Source organism: Panthera uncia (genome assembly GCF_023721935.1).
Source record: "Panthera uncia isolate 11264 chromosome B3 unlocalized genomic scaffold, Puncia_PCG_1.0 HiC_scaffold_1, whole genome shotgun sequence".
In the NCBI taxonomy this organism is placed as follows: domain Eukaryota; kingdom Metazoa; phylum Chordata; class Mammalia; order Carnivora; family Felidae; genus Panthera; species Panthera uncia.
In genome coordinates, this window is record NW_026057582.1 from 104652031 (window position 1) to 104660576 (window position 8546).

An 8546-nucleotide genomic window follows, 5' to 3' on the forward strand; every position below is an offset into this window, starting at 1 on the left:
GGGGAAAGAGAGAGAGAGAATCTCAAGCAGGCTCCACACTCAGCATGCAGCCCAACATGGGGCTCCATCCCATGACCCTGGGATCATGACCTTAGCCAAAATCAAGATCAGATGCTCAACTGATGAGCCACCCAGGTACCCCTCCATTTGTTTGTTTTGAAATAATTTTTATCCCTTTATTGGTATTCTCTATTTGATGTGACATTGTCCTCATATCTTCCTCTACTTCCTTAAACGTATTTATAATAGCTACTTTCAAGGCTTTGTCTGTTAAACTCAACATCTGGTTGCTTTCATAGGCAGTTTTTTGTTGACTGCTTTTTTCCCCAGTGTATGGGTCATACTTTCCCTTTTTCTTTGCTTGTCTCATAATTCTTTGTTGCAATGGCAAATCCAGGTTGTCATCTGTGCCTCTGACAGACCAGCTACAAATTGGAGATTCTCATGACCCCGCCTCCTCAGATTTAATTCATTTGCTAGAGTGACTCACAGAATTCAGGAAAACAGTTTACTTACTACATCACTGTTTATTATAAAAGGGTATGACTCAGTAACTGTCAGATGGAAGAGATACATAGGTCAAGGTATATGGGAAGGGATGCAAAGCTTCTGTATTCTCTCTGGGTACACTGCTTTCCCTGTATCTCCATGTTTTCACCAACCTAAAGCTCTCTGAACCTCATCCTTTTTTAATTTTTATGAAGGCTTCTTTACTTAGGCAGGATTAATTAAATCATTGGCCATTGGTGATTGATTCAACCTCCAGCTTCCTCTTCTCTCTGGAGGTGATTAATATCACCATATCAATAGTGATAAGTCATGTTGATATATGTACCCTTGAAATGAGGTGGTGAAAATGGCAACATATCTATGTAGTCTTCCTCTCAAAAACACATTACCCCAGTCAAATTGTGAGAAAACCATCAGACCAGTCCCAGTAGAGGGACATTCTACAAAATATCTTACCTGTATGCCTCAAAACTATCAAGGTAATCAAAACAAGGAAAGTCCAAGAAACTTAAAGCCCAGAGGAACCTAAGAAGACATGACAACGACATATAATGCAGGATCATTAATTGTAACAAGTGGACCATACTAATAATAACATATTAGTGATGGGGCAAATGGGTGTGGGATATGCAGAACTTTCTGCAGTATCTTCCCATCTTTTCTGTAAATTTAAATTTTTTCTAAACAATAAAGTCTATTTAAAAATACATGAGTGTCAAATAGAGTTTAGGTTATGACTGCAGGGATGATTTATCATAGAAAATCTGTGAATGTAATTTTGCACATTAATAGATTAAAAGAGAAAAGTTATGATTATCTCAGTACTAACCTATACTACAAGAAAAAAAAAATCACAGCAAACTAGGAATAGAATGGAACTAGCTTAATTAGAAGAGTTTCTACCAGAAACCTTTTGAGGCCCAGTACAAAATGAAAATACAGGCCCTGTTCAAAATTACTAAGACTTTCATGAAGGCAACTGTAGAGCTGGGCTTTATGAGCAAAGAGCAAGTGTATAGACTGCTTGCCCATGAAGCCCCACCTGTCTAACATCAAAGTTCGCATTTAATAGTGGTCCAATGAAAGCCATGACCAGAATGGGAAAAAGACACCCACTATCATTGCTTCGGTTCAGTGCCTCCTCTATTAGAGTTCCCAATTAAATAAAACAAGAACAAGAAATAATAAAATGTATAGATTTATGAGGGAAAAACAAAGTTGTCACTTTCAGATGATATACTTGTCTACATACAACATCCACTAGAATCTACGATCATTAGAACAAGAGTTTAAGATCACCGAATGCAAGAGCAATAAGTAAAAGTCAGTTGTGGCACGCGGCCTCTTCTCTGCGGTCCTGTCCACCCATCCTTTGTGGAGTATTCAATAAACTTCTATCCCGTTGGAAAAAAAAAAAAGTCAATTGTGTTACTATATACCAACAATAAACAATTATAAATTCCGATTTAAGGGGCGCCTGGGTGGCTCAGTCAGTAAGCAACCAACTTCAGCTCAAGTCATGGTCTCACAGGTTCGGGAGTTTGAGCCCTGCATCAAGCTCTCTGCTGTCCAGGTGGAGCCTGCTTCAGATCTTCTGCCCCCCCCCCCCCCCCCCCCGCCCCTCCCCTGCTCATGCACTCTTTCACTGTCTCAAAAATAAATAAACATTAAAAAAAATGCAACTTAAAAAATCTACACTAATCACAAAAAGTACAAGATATTAGGAGTAAAGTAAATCTTGGAGCACCTGGGTGGCTCAGTCGTTAAGCCTCGGTCTCTCAATCTCGGCTCAGGTCATGATCTCCAGGTTCCTGAGTTCAAGCCCCAAGTGGGCTCTGAAGGCTCTGCGCTTAGGATTCTCTCTCTCCGCCCCTCCACCACTTTTGCTTTTCCTCTCTCTCTCAACACAAATAAATAAACTTAAAAAAAAAAAAAAAAGAGTAAAGCAAATCTAACAAAATCTCTATAGTAAAATTGTAAGACTATATTGAAAGACATAAAAGTAGGTCTCACTGAAGGGGAAGATTTATAACGTTCATGACTATGACACATGATGTTACATGATATATGAACATAACCAAATAATGAAATGAGACTTTGATGCTTCCTTCCCAGTTTAAGAAAAAGGATATTGCTGACACCTTTGAAACCCTCTATGGGCCTTTCCCCAGTCACAGCCCTCGCTTCCGACAGCAGGTGAACACTACCCTGAATTTTGCATTAACCATTACTTTGCTGTCCTCAAGGCTTGCCCCCTCTCCGCAGCTATCAGAAAATTCTTTTATTTGAAAGAAATCATACGCAAAGCTCCAATTTAGGAATAGACAAAATCAGAATGTCTCCAGTTGACCAGGACGAAATTGAGACGTCAGGCAGCTGAGTCTCCGCTTTGCCCCTTAAAAGTGGCCCCAGAGCACCGATTTAAATACTTAAATTTCCGGAGTCTAAAGGGCGATTACACAGGTTCATTTGCATACCCATAATACACCGCAAACAGTATAATTGTTTACAAGTAAAATAAACTTAGTCATTATCCAACTTTTCTAAGTGTGAGCCTATTATTTTCAGAATTCCTTGAATAAATTTTTGCAGTGAGTAACGCTTGTGATAAGTAGCCACCCTTTGCGTACTAGGGGTTACATTTACTTGGGAAATGAGTTAGGAAAACAGTGACGTGTGCTCTGGTTTCTCTTCAGATCGTATAAATCTTTCGCCTTTTACTAAAGATTTCCGTGGAGAGGAACAATTCTGAGTTTTAAACCAATTTTTCGGGGTCCTGTATTTTGCAGGACTACCAATGTGGTTTAAAAGAAAGATATTCCTAAGCCCATTATGCGGTTCTTTTGAGTTTCTTAGAAGTATTGTTTAGTCGTTATTGTTTGTTAAGTTTGGTGCGTATCCATAACGTTTAAAGGCTACTAGTTGTAGAGAAAACATTGACAGTTGGTGGGGTGTTTTGAGTTTCAGTTATTGTGCTTATTTTGTCCTGAAATATAATTCAGTATTCAATAAAGAGTTTCCAGTTACAAGAAATGTTTGTACTTAATTCTTGGTGAAATGAAAGGGGGAAAAAGCAGGTCTGAGGAGAGGGTAAGTATTAAATCTCTTGGGCATTTACCTTACGCTGTTTGCGTTTTACAGTTACCTAACAATTTAGAGCATCACTACTTACAATGCACAAAGTATCTGTTCTTCGCACCTATTTAACTGTATCCTGTTGTAAGTTACTTCACGAAAGCTATACATGTGATCTTTATAATGGGCACGAGGAATAAATATTTCCAAAATTCTTTTAGGAACCGTAAAAGTTTGGGTTCCCTGACTTTTAGCAGCTGGGCCTTGTGGCAGGAACTGAGCACTAAAAAGAAGCAGCGCCCCTTTGTGGCCGGTAGAGAGGCTGCAGCAGAATGAGCAAGGAGTTCGAGAAAGTAGGTAAATTTGGGGAGGAGAGCTGAGACTCTAGAGGCTTTGTCCACCTCCGCAGGAGAGTCTCTCTCCGCTGCAAGATCGGTAAGCGTGAGGTGTTGCTCCTATGCTCACACTTGCCACTTGTAGCGGTGGCCCCTGGGATCCGGCCACAACAAATATGAACCAAAAATCAATAAGAACAGGTAGAGGGGTGCGGTAAGGGGGCGGCTCAGTGGGTTAAGTGTCTCTCGGTTTGGGCTCAGATCACTATCTCAGCATTTCGTGACTTTGACCCCCAGGTCAGGTTCTGTTGTTGACAGTGCAGAGCCTGCCTGGGATTCTCTCTCTCTCCTTCTGTGTCCCTGCTCATACTGTTTTCTCTCAAAATAAACTTAAAAAAAAAAAAATAAAATAACGAACAGGTAAGGATGATTTAACAATCTCTTTTTAATTTTAAAGTTTATTTGAGAGAGAGTTCATGTGGGGGGTGGGGGTGCAGAGAGAGAGGGAGAGAGAGAATCCCAAGGAGGCCCCAAGCTCATGATCTGAGCCAAAAACACTTAACTGACTGAGCCACTCAGGTGTCCCTGAATTAACAGTCTCTTAACGCAGATCTCCACTGGCAGAGATCAGAGAAAACCGTTTAATAAAAATCTCATGAATGCAGAAAAAGTATTTTATAAACTTGAATACTCATTCGTTATACATATATTCATATAAACATAAATATTAATCTTAACATAGTAGAAATTGAAGGGAATCTACCCAATCTAATGAAGAATATCAACCTAATGTTACATCACGTGTAACCTAGTGTTGTAAACTTTCCCTTTAGAGTCAGAAAGAAGGCAAGAACAAATCAAAATTTCAATTGAAAAATTACAATTAGGGCACCTGGGTGGCTCAGTCCTGTTAAGCGTCTATTGATTTCGGCTCAGGTCATGATCTCACCAGGATGAGATGGAGCCCCAGTGGAGTGCACTGACCTAAGGATTGGGATTCTGTCCCTCCCATTCTCTCTGCCCTTCCCTCACTTGAGCTCTCGCTCTTAAAAAAAAAAAAAAAAAAAAAAAAAAAAGGGTGTTGTGTGGCTCAGCTGGTTAAGTGTCTGACTTCGGCTCAGGTTATGATCTCACGGTTTGGGAGTTCGAGCCCCATGTTGGGCTCAGTGCTGACAGCTCAGAGCCTGGAGCCTGCTTTGGGTTCTGTGACTCCCTCTCTCTATGCCCCTCCCCTACTCGTGATCTGTCTGTCTGTCTCTCTCAAAATAAACATTAAAAGAAAATAAACAATTTCTTTTCATTCACCCCTGCAATTCAACTAATGGTTTTTATGTTTTGTATTTTTTTTTCAGGTTATATCTTGTATTAAATATCAGTATAAATTACGGCCAGGAATGGAACTGCCAGCCACATCATAAACAATGACATTGTTCCAGTCCCTCAAACTCCACATTTGCAATCAGAGATGGGTTCACACTTTAGAATCAGAAGCCCCCTGGAAACTCCGTGACTCCCTATGGAGCCTGGAATGCTAAAGGCAAAATGAACTTTGTGGCTAACTGGTGAAAGCTGCCCAGAACCCTTCCAGAATGAAGCAGGGTAAGGTCCAGAAGATGAAGGTTCCCTCAAACTTAGGAGCAGGTAAGCGCTCTGATATTCAGAATTGCTCCTTTCCTGTTCCATTAGTGCCTTAGCCCCTAGCCAAGGCCTGTGAGGGTAGCTATTACATAGGGTGAACTTTACTTGTCCATGGATCTCTAGCTTCCCATTACATTGTAAAATATTGCAAGCTTGCAAAAAAGTATCAAAACAAATGTATGCTTAGAGGAACCTCACAAACATCCCTCTAAATGAAAGAAGCCAGTCACAAGAGGCCACAGTTTGTATGCTTCCATTTATATGAAATATCCAGAATAGGCACTTTAGAGATAGAAAGTAGATTAGTGGTTCCCAGAAGCTGGGGAACGAGGTGGGGAGGGGGGCAAATAACTGCCAATGGGTAGAGTTTCTCTTTGAGGTGACAAAAATGTTTTAAAATTAGATAGTATAGGGGCGCCTGGTTGGCTCAGTCGGTTAAGCTCCCAACTTGGGCTCAGGTCATGGACTCGCCGTACAGGAGTTTGAGCCCCACTTTGCGCTCTGTGCTGACAGCTCAGAACCTGGAGCTTGCTTCAGATTCTGTATCTCCCACTCTCTCTGCCCCTCCCCTGCTCACACTCTGTGTGTGTGTCTCTCTCTCTCTCAAAACTAAATAAACATTAAAAAAAATTTTTAATAAAAAAATAAAAAAATACTAAAAATAAGATGGTGGTCATGATTGCATACTAAAGTCCATTCAGTTATACACTTTAAATGGATGAATTGTACGTCAAGTGAATTATATCCAATAAAGCTGTTTTTTTTTTTTTTAAATGTTTGTTTATTTATTTTTGAGAGAGACAGAGACAGAATGTGAGTGGGTTAGGGACAGAGAGAGAGGCAGACACAGAATCTGAAGCAGGCTCCAGGCTCCGAGCTGTCAGCACAGAGCCCGACGCGGGGCTCGAACTCACGAGCTGTGAGATCATGACCTGAGCCAAAGTCGGACGCTCAACCGACAGCGCCACCCAGGCGCCCCTAAAGCTGTTTTTAAAATGTATTAGACAAATTTAAATCAAATATATGTCCAATATGATTGACTTGTTAGCAAAAGAACCGACAAAGTGGGGGGGAAGTGCCAATTTAAAGAAGGGGTCAAAGTTGGGACGGAAAATGTTTATATAAGCAGGTAGAAAAAATAAAAAGGTGCAATTTCCTTTCTCAAGGTTGTTCAGTTACCGCAAATGCTAGAGAGGACCCTTGTACGCAGGTTGTATCCAACAACTGAGAACAGCACATTTTTGTGTGTGTGTATTTTAAACTCCCTTTCTTTTTTTAAATATAATTTATTGTCAAACTGGGTTCCATACAACACCCAGTGCTCATCCCAACAATAGAACAGTCCATTTTAAAAGCATAGTATAAGGGTGGGGTGCCTGACTGGCCCAGTTCTGCCTCTTGATCTCTCAGTCATGAGTTCAAGCCCCACATTGCCTATAGAGATTACTTTAAAAAAAAGAAAAAAGAAAAAGGAGAATAAGAGACTTATTCTCTTAAGGAGAATAAGGAGACGTGGGATCCGAAACGAGAATACAAGATTTCATCTCCCAAAGTAGTATCAGGTGGGGCAGGAAACCTCAAACTGAGCACATTAGGCTCCAATTTTAAACAGGACACTGCCAGGAATTTTTCTCAAACGGCAAAAATGCACACTGTTCAAGAGTGTGCACCTGGGAGCGCCTGGGTGGCTCAGTCGTTAAGCATCTGACTTTGGCTCAAATCATAGTCTCCTGGTTCCTGAGTTGAGCCCCACATGGGATATGCTTGAGCCCAGCTTTGGGATTCTCTCTCTCCCTCTAGTTCATTTGGGCGCTCTCTCTCTCTCTCTCTCTCTCTCTCCCTCCCTCTCGAAAAAAAAAAAAAAAAAGTACATACCCTGGAGGTGCACGATTAAAACAAGGACAAACAAAACACCAGGTGCTTACACAGCTTAAGAAAAAAGTCACTTTTAGAACTCTTGTATGCCCTTCCCAGCCTTACCCCTCACTCCCCATGGAGGAACCACCGCCCTGAATTTTGGGTCAATTACTTATTCTCTAATTTTCTCTCTTTCCATTTAATGGCAAAGTCTTCATTCAACAAAAATAAAATTCAGGTGTACAAATAACAGAAACCCGAGTCTCTTAATCAAGACGGAGTTTGGATCCCACTCAGCCAGTACTCCGCTCGCCCCCTAAGGGTGACGCCGAGGTACCGTGTGAATACTAACCTATTTTCTGAACCAAAAGAGCAGTGACCCAATGATTTGCATACCCACAGTGCACTGCATCCGATATAAGTTTAAAGCAACAAAATTAAAAAATTCTTCCACTTGCATATCTTAAAAATAGACCCATGCATACATATTATTATAGAAAATTTTACTAGAGCATTGACTCTTGTCGTTAGTTAGTCACCATCAGTGTTCCAGGAGATCATTTTACCCGAGTTGCGGGTTACGAGAAGTGATCGTATACTCTGGTTTCTCTTCAGATCGTATAAATCTTTCGCCTTTTACTAAAGATTTCCGTGGAGAGGAACAATTCTGAGTCTGAAAACAATTTTTTGAAGCCTTGCACTAGCAAGGCTATATGTCGTTTAAAAGTAGTAGTATCTTTTTATTTGTGGTTTTCCACCAGCTTCAGGATAGGTAAGAGTCTCGTTCAACCCCTCTGAACTGCTGTTGGCGTGTTTCATTACGCCTAATTCCTGTATTTTCGTGTTTATTTCATGTTCTTTTCAGCTTCTAGAGACAGCTCCTTTGGATTTTGGGGCTTTTTTTTTTATTTTTAAGCGCTTGTTCTTAATGTGGGTAGTTTTTTCGCGCGGAGAGAGAAGTTGGGTACGTAATTAAAAGAAAGAAAGGCATGAGGGTTATCGGATTTATATCTAACCTATTAAATCTAAGCTCTTATTTCAACGTGAATCCAATATAGGACTTTAGAAATTTTACGTCATCTTTATGTTGTGTAGCTTCTTCAGTTTATACGTAATTTACTTTGAGAGCGA

The 8546-nt window shown here is 40.6% G+C and overlaps 2 non-coding genes across 2 annotated transcripts; both read left to right on the forward strand.

Annotated features, from left to right (window-relative positions):
• Window positions 1-3186: 3186 nt before the first annotated feature.
• Window positions 3187-3303, forward strand: LOC125910431 (U5 spliceosomal RNA). The gene has a single exon (XR_007453943.1). It is a non-coding gene; the product is annotated as a U5 spliceosomal RNA (small nuclear RNA).
• Window positions 3304-8010: 4707 nt separating this feature from the next.
• Window positions 8011-8126, forward strand: LOC125910430 (U5 spliceosomal RNA). The gene has a single exon (XR_007453942.1). It is a non-coding gene; the product is annotated as a U5 spliceosomal RNA (small nuclear RNA).
• Window positions 8127-8546: the final 420 nt, after the last annotated feature.